The sequence below is a fragment of the Mesoplodon bidens genome (assembly GCF_964165515.1).
Source record: "Mesoplodon bidens genome assembly, chromosome: 10".
NCBI classification, from domain to species: Eukaryota; Metazoa; Chordata; class Mammalia; order Artiodactyla; family Ziphiidae; genus Mesoplodon; species Mesoplodon bidens.
The window spans coordinates 8,563,339-8,575,567 of record NC_138172.1 but is presented as its reverse complement, the minus strand read 5'-3'; positions in this window follow the sequence as shown (position 1 = coordinate 8,575,567).

Genomic DNA, 12,229 nt, shown 5'->3' with positions numbered 1-12,229 from the left:
GCTTTACCCCTCACACTTTGCCCTGACCCACTCACGCCCTGAGTTCTTGGGCATGCTACACTCCTACATGCCCCCAACAGCCAAGCTCAGTCACAACACCAAGACTTTGTGCATGCAGATCCTTCCATTCCTAACGTTCTCCTCCTCCACTCTCTGCCTGTCAAACTCCTGCTCATCCTCCAAGGACCATCTCAGATGCCCCCTCCTCCAGGAAGTCACCCTGATTTCCCTGGGCAGAACCAACTGTTCTATCCTCTGTGTCTCCACAGGGCCATTATTTATGGATATGAGCATGTGACTGCCTCCCTGATACCCCGGGACATCTCCCTTTGGTGTGTGTGTGTGGGGGGGGGCCAAACTGGGTATCACTTCCAGAATGGCCATCCTGAGGCTCGTCCATGGCGCCTCGCTTCCAAACATCAAACCTGACTTAGAGAAAGAAGCCACAAAGAAAATTCAGGACAACAGCCACAGGAATAGACAAGGCTGAACACATTTGTGGGTCTAAATGGAGAACCACAAATGGAGATTTAGGGCCATACAATTCAAAACCTGGACCCCTGGAGGGGTTCAGCCTTAATCACAGACCCCAGAGCAGGAAGTGGGGACTTCAGATATCATCTGCTCCAAACTTCTCACTTATTTGCCCCTTTTATCTACCTTCTCTATGTATCTATCTATGTATCTATCTATCTATCTATAAAGCAAATACCCTGATGCTGTGGAAAAAAATCAAACCTACAGAAGATTAAAAGTTAAAAATTAATAGACCCGCCCCACACATGAAAAAATGCTCAACACCACTATAATCATCAGGGAAAAGCAAACCAAAACCACAAAGAGATATCACTTCACACCAGTCAGAATGGCCATTATTAAAAAGACAATAAATAACAAGCATTGGCGAGGATGTGGAGAAAAAGAAACCCTTGTGCACTGTTGGTAGGAATGGAAATAGGTGCAGCCACTGTGGAAAACAGTATGGAGATGGCTCAAAATATTAAAAATAGAACTACCATATGATCCAGCAATTCCATTCCTGGGCATTTATCCAAAGAAAATGAAAATATTAATTAGAAAAGATATATGCACTCTACGTTCATGTCAGCATTATATACAATAGCTAAGATATGGAAGCAACCTAAGTGTCCACTGATAGACGAATGGATAAAGAAGACGTGGTAAACATATACAATGGACTATTACTCAGCCATAAAAGAGAATAAAATCTTGCCATTTGCGGCAACATGGATGGACCTAGAGGGTATTACGCTAAGTGAAATAAGTCAGACAGAGAAAGACAAATACTGTATTCTTTCACTTATATGTAGAATCTAAAAAACAAAAGAAATGAGCAAACATAACAAAACAGAAACAGTTATAGATACAGAGAACAAACAGGTGGTTGCCAGAGGAGAGGTGGTCGAAATAGGTGAGGAAGATTAAGAGGTACAAACTTCCGGCTGCAAAATAAATGAGCCACATGAGTCACGCACGGTATGAAATGTACAGTGAGGGGAACATAGTCAATTACTAAGTAATGTCTTTGTAATATCCTAACTAGACTTATGGTGGTGATCATTTTGAAATGTATAAGAAAAAAAATCACTATGTTGTGTAACAGGAACTAACATAGTGTTATAAGTCAATTATACCTGAAAAACAAACAAGCAAACTCATAGAGAAAGAGATCAGATTTGTGGTTACCACAGACAGGGGAAGGGGGGAGGGGGAACTGGATGAAGGTGATCAAAAGATAGGAACTCCCATTCATCAGATAAGTACTAGGGATGTAATGTACAACATGATAAATACAATTACCACTGCTGTATGTTAAATATGAAAGCTGTTAAGAGACTGTTAAGAATCCCATGAGTTCTCATCAAAAAAAATTTTTTTTCTTTAATTCTGTATTTGTATGAGATGATGTATGTTCACTACGCTTATTATAATAATCATTTCATGGTGTACGTAAGTCAAATCATTATTCTGTACACCTTAAACAGTGCTGTATGTCAATTATATCTCAACAAAACTGGAAACAAAACAAAGAAAAAATTAATGGTCCCCACCTCCAATGTCCATATATAATTTATATAGAGATCTGCATATAAATGTACGTGACCTTAGAGCTTTTATTATATTTTTACTAAATGAGATACTATAAATATTGCTCAGCACCTCCTATTAAAAACAAAATATATCATGGATCTCCTCTGTGTCAGCACACATAGTTTTACCCTGTTCATTTTCTTACTGTTGTAGCAAATTTTACATTTATGTACACTTACCAGGGTTAAGTCCAGGCACCGGGCTTGATACCAATAACAGAGAAATGACTGAAATATTGCTCATGAGTCTTTTGCTTTTATTGTTGATCATTTTTAGATGGGCAGGTTTTTTTCTTGCTGTAAATTTTACTGAAATAGAACACACACCATAATAATGCACAAATTTGAAACACACAGCTCAGTGAATTTTCACAAAGTAAAGGCACCCATGTGACCAACCGTCCGTTCAAGTACAGAATGTGACCAGATCCCAAAGCCCTCTCGTGCCTCTTTTTGGTAACCACTCCTCTGACTTGTAACACCAAAGCTCAGTATGCCTGTTATTGAACTTTATACACTTGAATTTATACGATAGGGACTTAGCATTAGTCATCTCAGGCTGCCGTCACACTAGCCTGGTGGCTTATACAACAGACATTTATTTCCCACAGTTCTGGAGGCTGGCAGTCCAAGATGCGGGTGCCAGCATGGTGGGCTCTGGTGAGGACTCTCTCCCTGGTGTGCAGACATCTCCGCTGTATATTCACATGGTGGAGAGAGAAGGGGGGCAAGCTCTCCGGTCTCATCTTTCAAGGGCACTAATCCCATCATGGGAGCTCTAACCTCATGACCTCATTGAATACTAATCACCTCCTCGAGGCCCCGCCTCCAAATACCATCACATGAGCATGGCTGCTGCTTCCATGAATGGATCTGGGCCTCTTTTGTGTCTGACTTTTTTAAAATTTATTTATTTATTTGGCTGCATCCGGTCTTAGTTGTGGCGCTCGGTGTCTTTGTTGCGGTGCAGGGGCTTCTCTCTAGCTGTGTTGTGCTAGAGCACCCAAGCTTAGTTACCCCGCGGCATGTGGGATCTTAAGTTCCCTGACCAGGGATTGAACCCGTGTCCCCTGCATTGGAAAGCGGACCACTGGACCACCAGGGAAGTCCGTGTCTGGCTTCTTTTACACAACATTACACCTGTAAGAATTATCCCTGGCATCTCAGCCCCATCCATTTTTAACATTTCATTGCATCCCGTTGTAGGAATGTACTGTGATGTATTCAACCATTCTCCTCTTGCTGGACTCCCAAACTGTTTCTTATTTTTTGCAATTACGAAAAGCACTGTGATTTTTTAAAAATCCTTATACATATGCCTGCACTGGCGTGTTTCCACATGGTAAGTGATTAGAAATAGAACTGTTCTAACTACCTCATTTCACACACAGATGCCAGGGCTCAGGGGGAAAACGTGAACACCTGAATGTTTCAGGGGGTGACCCCCCCCAGGTTCACTGTGGGTGACCTCTCCAAGGTCACACTGAGTGAGTAGTCTGTCCAAGGTCACAGTGAGGGACCGGCAGAGGCAGGGCTCGCAGCACACGTCCCTAACCTCCCACGCCTGCCCCATGAGTCCACACAGCCTCTATGGACTCCATTTCATTGAAAGCATCCACTTGGAATCAGTTATGCACACAGACTTCTTGGAATCCCAAACATGCCTCAGGCCAGTTCCCTGACTGACACTAGAGCTGACACCGCAGAGAGGAAACACTGCTGCTCCTTTATTAAAAGCACATCAGGCAGCCCAACAGTACAACCTCTTAACCATTTTGCATTTGTCCGACTTAATGCTTGACAGGATCTAGAGCAAAAGACTTGGATCTCTGGTTAATGGCAGGGGTTGAGGAGACAAACAGACATAGACAGAGATTCTGAAAGTTCACTGTGTTCCTTTTCAAGGTCAGGACATTGGGGGATTTTTCAGATTTCTCCACTTTTTTTCCTTCCCCTCACACCACTGTGGAGCAGGGGAAATTGAATTTCCAAAGGATATTTTTCTAACTAAACATAAACCTGTGCCACTATAAAAACAGGGTTGTTGGTTTTTGTTTCTTATTTTAACAATAATTTATGTCCCATTTCAGCAATGGGCAAGGGAATAAAACTTTAAGAGAGAGAGGGAGAAAGGCTGGATTAGTGCAAATCTCAAACCAAGTGCGCAACTCAAAAGGATTCATATTCAGACTCAGAACTGAGAAGGTCACATCTCTGGCAACACACACCCTCACCCTTTCTCATCTCCTACAGCTCATTTCCCATCAACAAGTCTAATGGGAAAGGGAACAAAAGGTCCGGCCCAGGACAAATGTTAGTATTTATTCCAACAACACCTGGGAAACCTCTTGGAACTCACTGCCACCATCCCTGTCCTGAGTCCCAGGGTCCCTCTGTTCAGGCAGCAGGGCTCTGCTGCTCAAGACAGAAGGCATCTTCCCTCTATTCACTGGGAAGACACCATTCCAAAGCTTCTGAGGAAAACGAACTTGTTCCGGGACCTGTGGAATGGTGCATGAAGATCAAGGTGGTAAGGAGTCTCCTCTGGAAAATACGGGGAATCAGGGGATGCAAAGAGCCGGCCCCATGGTGATCTTGCCATCCTCCTCCTCCTTGCAAGAGCAAAAGCAAGTAGATGAACCAAAGTTTGGATCTGAACTTTAAACGTGACCCCAGCAGGTTCTGTCCTCCTGCTCTGGGCTTCAGTTTCTCTGCTTGTGAGGTGAGGCTTGGCTAGTCCAGGGAAAGGGGGCCTCTAGAAACTGCCCCCTGTCTCCCTAAAAATGTATTATACAGACCAGAGGTAGGAGAGAAATAAAAAAGACTGATCAAGCTGAAGTTTGATGCAGAGTGTCTTTGGGACCATTGTGGCACAAAGCCTGCCTGTTGTTGGATCATTTCAACTCCCAGGCTTTCAGCTCCCCTGGACCAGCAACAGGCAGCCACTGCCCAGGACTCAGGGATGGAGAAACAGCTTCTCCGCAAACAGTGATCACGCCCCCACCATGTCCCTGCCTGTGAGGAACTAGTGTGATAGAAAGGAGTGGGGGCCAGGCGCCTCACATGCATCAGCTCACTGAGTCCTCACTACACCCTAGTGAGGTGGGAACTACCATTATCCCCATTTTAGAGACAAGGAAACTGAGGCACAGGGAGAGAACTGACTTGATCAAGTCCTGCAGGTGGGAAGTGGCAGAGTATGACTCGAATATGGGTTTCTCTGACTCTCACAACCTTCTCATTCATAGGATTTACCATCCTGTTTTATTTTTTTATAAATTTATTTATTATTTTTGGCTGCGTTGGGTCTTTATTGCTGCGCGGGCTTTCTCTAGTTGTGGGGAGCGGGGGCTACTCTTCATTGCGTTGCACAGGTTTCTCGTTGCAGTGGCTTCTCTTGTTGTGGAGCACGGACTCTAGGCACACGGGCTCAGTAGTAGTGGCTCGCGGGCTCTAGAGCGCAGGCTCAGTAGCTGTGGCGCACGGGCTTAGCTGCTCCGCGGCATGTGGGAACTTCCCGGACCAGGGCTCGAACCCCTGTCCCCTGCATCGGCAGGCAGATTCTTAACCACTGCACCACCAGGGAAGTGCCACCATCCTGTTTTACAATTGCTTCCCTCATTATCAAGATTCTTTGGTACAGGCTAATGTATCTCCACATCTCTAACACTGCACTCAGTAAGTATTTATTGAATGGGTGCATGGATAGATGGGTGGATGAGTGGGTGGGTGAGTGGGGTACATGGGTGGACAGATGGATGGATGGGTGGATGGGTGGGTAGATGGATGGATGGATAGATAGATGGGTGAACGGCTAGGTGGATGGATGGATGGATGGATGGATGGTTGGATGGATGGATAGGTGGGTAGATGCATGGATGGGTGGATCAATGGGTGGATGGGTGGGTAGATGGGTGGATGATGGGTGGATGGGTGGATGGATAAATGGATGGATGGATCTGCAGATGGATGATGGTTGAATGGGTGGATCGATGATGCTTGGATGGATGGATCGATGATGGATGGATGGGTGGGTGGACAGATAAATACTTGACCCCGGTGCAGTAAGAAATCATTGAAGGTTTGAGGGCAGGGGAGTGATGTAAAGTGACATGTGACATAAAGAAACACAAGATTCAGCTTCTACCCTCAAGCAGCCTTTAATCGAGTTGGGAACACATGGCGTGGACACTTGAAATGTCTCTTAACACTGAGAGGCCACTTTCACTCAGGTGCTCTATACTTACAGACAGTAGGTGTGACAGGAGATCAGATGGGAGGGACCCCATGCTGCTCTGGGTAGGGATGAAATCAGAGAAGCCTGCCTGGAGGAGGAGGGGCTGAAGCTGGGCACTGAAGGATAAGAAGAATTAGATGGCTGGGGAGGAGGAGGGAACAAGGGAAGACTCCAAAGACCAGGTGGCTACATCTGCTACAGATGTCTGTGTGCTGGCAGACCATCCAGCTACATCCTACCAGGAGGTGGGTCCAGAAGGGAGGGAGGGAGGGGAAGGGAAAGAGGGAGGGAAGAAAAGAAAAAGAGAGAGAGGGGGAGAGAGAAAAGGTTATGAGGAAGGAAAAAAGAAGAGGGAGGGAGAAAGAAAGGCAAGACTTCTCTAGGGTAACCCCGAGGATTCAGCTCTGCAGGTTTCTGACCCCAGGCCACCCCCACCCCCCAACCCGAGCTCATTGGAGATTCAGGCATGGTGACTTGCTCACCCTCGGGTATGCAGGGGTTCTGGGCTGACATCAACATGCTGCCGGCACTAGCTAAATCTCTTTCCATCCACCCTGCTTTCATGGCCCTCCGTGGCCAGGAGCACAAGCCTTAGTTTCCCTGTAAAAACTCCCAGGCACGAAGGAGCCACTAATGCGAGGTCTGGGTCAGGGGAAGACCAGGACAAAGGCCAGCTCCCCGGCTCCTTCCCATCCTTGTCCCCTGAAGTGTGGACAGGCAGGGAGGGAGGCAAGAGGGGCACCCGCCATGCAGCCAGCTGCCTGGGGCCAAACGGCTTCCTAGCTGATTAACCCTGGGCAAGTGACTTAATCTCTCTGAGCCTTGGTTTCCACATCTGAAAAATGGGGCTATTCCTCATAGAAGTATGACAGGATACCTCTATGATATTACAAGATAAGACATGCTGCATGTAAAGCAGTCGGCACAGTGCCCGGGACCCAGAAGAATCTAAGTGGAAAACATTGTTATTTGCAGTAGTATTGCTTTTATTCATATTAGATTAGGGGATGAAACTAAAGCCTACTGCTTCTTGCCTGATGCCTTCAGAAACCCTCTGAGTGAGAATCCTGGTCTCCTAGTTCCGGCTGAGAGAAGGTGGGGGTGGGCCACTCTGGGACCTTCTGGGACACCTGGCCTCCCTGCCAGGGAAACTGGTCCCCAAGGGGCCCAGCGGTTTGCTTCCCACTGACGCCTACAGGAGACCAGCCAGCCTGCGCTGGCGACTGGCTCGGGCTGCCAGGCCGGGTGGGGCTGGCTGGGGGACTGTGTGATGCATTCTTGGGCCCCCCAAGGTAAAAATAGTTTTGCTTTGTTAGGCTGGGTGGTTACACACTCTTTGGCCTGACGGCCTGGCAGCCTGCCCGCTGGAAAGGCAAATGCCAGACTATTTCAGGCTGTAAAAACAAGCCCCCAGAGAACGGTTATAACAGCCCACTAGCTCATTCTTTCAGGCCAGAAAAAAAAAAGGAAAAGAAAGCTCTAAGACTGCATGATTCCTCCTTCTCTTACCCACAATCACAGCAGCCAAAACCACTACAGACAATGCACATGACCTTCAAAGCCATTGTTCCCCAAACAGAATGAAACACAATAAGGTAGCAGCAGGAATCATCATGTTCATCATCTTCCAGCAATTTCTACACACAAAGCACTACAATAGGAATGTTGCTTTCATTCCATCATCCTTTCACGGCAGCCCTAGGGGGTACCTATTACAAGTCCCATTTTCTAGAAAAGGAAAAGGAGGCTCAGAGAGGTGAAGCAACTTGTGGAAGGTCACACAGTGAATAATCAGCGAGGCTGGATTCAGGTCTGCCTGACTCGGAAATCTATGCTCCTTCCTTCAGCCTGACTTTCATTGGCTTTCTTTGTTTTAAGTAAGAAACTCCACTGCGACATTTTCAAAGGCTTTCTGGTGCCTTTGAGATAAATTCCAAACTGCTTAGTGTGGCCTTCAAGGCCCCATGAAGTCTGGCCCCTCCTACTTAGCAGCATTTGTGTTCCCCCCCAATTCATATGTTGAAATCTGAAGCCCCAGTGTGACAGTGATAGGAGGTGGAGCCTTCGGAAAATGATTAGGTCACGAAGCTGGAGCCCCCCCGCGATGGGATCAACGTCCCATTCCGAGACATCAGACAGTATCCTATTCCAAGTGAGGACACAGCTAGGAAGAGGGCCTCATCAGACACCAGATCGGCCGGTGCCTTGATCTTGGACTTCCCAGCTTCCAGAACTGTGAGAAATAAATGTTAGTTGTTTAAGCCACCCAGTCTGTGGTATTCTATCATAGCAGGCTGAGCTAAGACACCATCCTTCGCTGCCCAGCTCCAGCCCCACCTCCTCCAGGCAGCCTTCTCTGATTTCTCCCAGCCCAGAGCAGGGTGAGCCTCTTCCTGTCTGACCGCCTATCATAGCTGCTGTGTGTGAGTACTGGGCACCCCTACAGAGGTGGTCTTTAGGAGTTATAGATGTCACATGTCTAAGTCTTGTATTCCCAGGTGGACTGACTGGGAGCTGTTGGAAGGCAGAGGTTGCCTCTGTGCTTCTGTTCCCATCACTCCCCTGTCCCCAAAACTTCAATGGCATAGGGCTTTATATTCACCCCTGTGTCCATGCATCATCCAGCCATACATTTATCCATTCACTCAACAAATATCCATTGTGTGCAGTGTGAGAGAAACGGAAATCAACTAGACACCTACAGCCAGAGAGGAGAGTGGGGGGAAGGAGGTAAGGGAAATGCAGCCTATCAAGGCCACGGAAGGGGAAGCACAGGGGTCCTGGGAGTCGTTCCAGGGATGGGTTACCTGAGTGGACTTTACAGGAAGAATGGAGATTAACTAGGTGAGACTAGGAAACCATTCGCGGGCAGGCCTCACAACAGTCCCTCCGGGGTATGACCTGAAGTCCTCATCCCTGTCAGCCACTGTATCAGTCACGTCCCAACAGGGAAGACAGGCTCACTTGAGTAAGATCATAGGAGAAGTGTGTGCTCTCATGGGGACAATTAACCACAAAGGGGCAGATGGGGGAACCACGTGGTCGCTGTGGTCACCTGGCTAGTTGTCATGGAGCAGTTACCACCCGCTAGGCCTGAAAGGGTGAAGACAAGGGGAGTCTAGAGAAATCCAGGAGCAGAGAGGTGGACAGAGGCCCCAGGAGAGGAGCAGTGACTTGTGCCCAGAAGATCCATACCAACCCCACTCTCCTTTCACCTCCTGATCTCCCACTGGCACCTCACACCAGCCAACCCGGCTAGAGCAAGAGAACTGGCCAGCCTCCCAAGGCACACAGCAGGGTGGAGAAGGGCAGAGGGTGACTCCAGAAGGGCAGAGGAAGCTGTCCAGCCCAGCCAGCCGAGCATCCCTGATGGCTGTCCCCTGGACCCACCTTGGGCTTCACACCTCCGTCCCTTTGCTCACTCTGTTCCCTCTGCCTGGAACGCCTTTGCCCAGCTTCCAAGCCCATCAAATCCTCTGCCTTCTTCAAGCCACACTCACAGCCTGTATCCTCTGAAAGTCTTTTCCTTTCCTACTCAGAAAGCATCCATCTTGTAGTGCTTGTATTACTCTCTCAGGGGTCTTTTTCCCTCCACCCCCGGTAAGGGCAGGGGCTGCGGCTGATTTGTCTTTTTTTTTTTTTTTTTTTTGCGGTACGCGGGCCTCTCACTGTTGTGGCCTCTCCCGTTGCGGAGCACAGGCTCCAGACGCGCAGGCTCAGCAGCCATGGCTCACGGGCCTAGCCGCTCTGCGGCATGTGGGATCCTCCCGGACTGGGGCACGAACCCGTGTCTCCTGCATCGGCAGGCGGACTCTCAACCACTGCGCCACCAGGGAAGCCCCGATTTGTCTTTAAAACCCTGAATCTTTGCCTCCTCTAAGTCATGAGCCTGGAATCTCTCAAGAACTGTGAAAGACCTGAGATTTGCCCTACTTGCCAGCTCACAAGTTAGCCTGCCAGTTTCACGGATGCTGGCAAAAGACAGGAGACTCCTGGATCAGAGACAAAGAACTGTATCACTCACAGCAGTAGCGGTAGCTGGACAGTAAGCGTTTCTGCCCCAGTTTCCTGAGCCCCAATTCCCACAGGACCACATAAAGAGAACCATGTAACTCCTGTACACATGGTGGGTTACATTACAGGAGAATAACGCTGAGCTAAGGGAACCCAAATATTTTATAGTGGGCAGTAAGCTCTCTGTTCCAAAGTAAGACTCTCTCTCTTCTCGCAAGGATGTCTGCTATACAAACATCCTGGTAAAGGTAGTCCAGAATAAAGAACAGACAGGGAAGCACCAGACATGGGGAAACACCAGAGTCCACTGGAGAATCATCCCCCAACAGATCCTGAGACGTACCCACTGACTGTGATAGGCCTGCCCTTGGTCTCCCTCTGCCTTCCTGAGAGCAAACATCAGGACTGAGTATTCATCAGAGCCCTGACCTGGTCCCTCCTAGGGATCCCTTCCAGTGGATGCCAGGACTCACAGTGATATTACCAAGAGAAACTGGGAAGGAGTTGGTGGGTAACAGGGAAACTTACTGGTTCCCCAAACCCATGGGACCCTCAGGCATGCATGGAGGTGGGGAAGGGAGGCAGGATCAAGGAGAAGCAAGAGAGCAGGCTGGGTCCAGTCCTGCCTCTTACCAGGTGGTGCCTATGCAAGTCCCAGAATTCCCTTCTGGGCCTCATCTTTCCCATCTGTAAGAGGGGTACAATAATAGGAACTAGTTCACAGGGTGGTTAGAAGGATGAAACGACTTCATTCCTGTGAAGTACCTAGGCCGGCACATAGTAAGTACTATATGTCTCAGCAAAACAGAAAGAAGGAAAGAAGCCCAGAAAAGCAGAAGGAGGAGAAGCCTGGGCACAGAGACCAGACTGCCTGGCTCTGCTCTGGCACGGCAAGCAGAATCACAGCTGTGATGTGAAAGGCAAAGAACATGATTACTCACCGACTCTCCTCTCCAGGCTCTGACCGGCACTCAAGTGGATGTAATTTCCAACGTCACTGGGTCTGGTCTCCATCCGCATCTTCACTCGCAGACAGGACGTGATATGACAACATGCATTAGGCTGAGGATGGATGGCTCCAGGCTCCATTGCTTGGGACAAATTATTACCCACTAGAAAACAGAAATGAGTAAATCATGCTGGAATCTTCACACACAAAATAAGGACTGTGCTACCATTCTTATTCTAGTTTAGAAACTGATTTGCTCTCTTCAGCAGCCAAGCTATGGACCAAATCATTGGAAGATCATAATGGCTTGAAGGAAAACAGCCACTACCACAAACACAGCATGCTAATGAACACGCCAGGCCCTGAGCCGGGGCTTTGCAGTGCATCTCCTATCTGACATTTACCAGTGACCCCAGGGACGGCCATGATCATCATTATCTTCATTTGACAGATCAGAAAGCTAAAGCTCATGGAGGTGAAATAACTTGAACTCAAGTTCTAAGCTCAGATGTAAACCCAGGCCTCCCGACAGGGCCACACTGTTACACTGCTACACGGAGCCATGGGAAGCACCGCTCCCCGCACTTCTGACGTACAGAGGAGCAGCGGTCTGCAGAATAGCAATGCCACGTGCCGAGTCGGAGAAAGTGCCTGCAACCAAAACTCATAACTCTGGGTCCAAACTTCTGTCCCCCTGCTCCCGTTCTTTGTTCTCTGATAGCTTCATCGGTAATTTATGAGAAACAAACGCAAAACAACATAAAATGCAGAGAAAATTAAGAAGGTGGGGATGGAGCAGGAAAACCACAGCAGTGTGGCCGCGAGGGCCATTTCCAATTCAGCCAAGTCCAAGAATTCCGCAGTCAATTAGAGCAGTGATGTCCACCAGAGGGCGCTATAAATCTGAACTGATTAGAG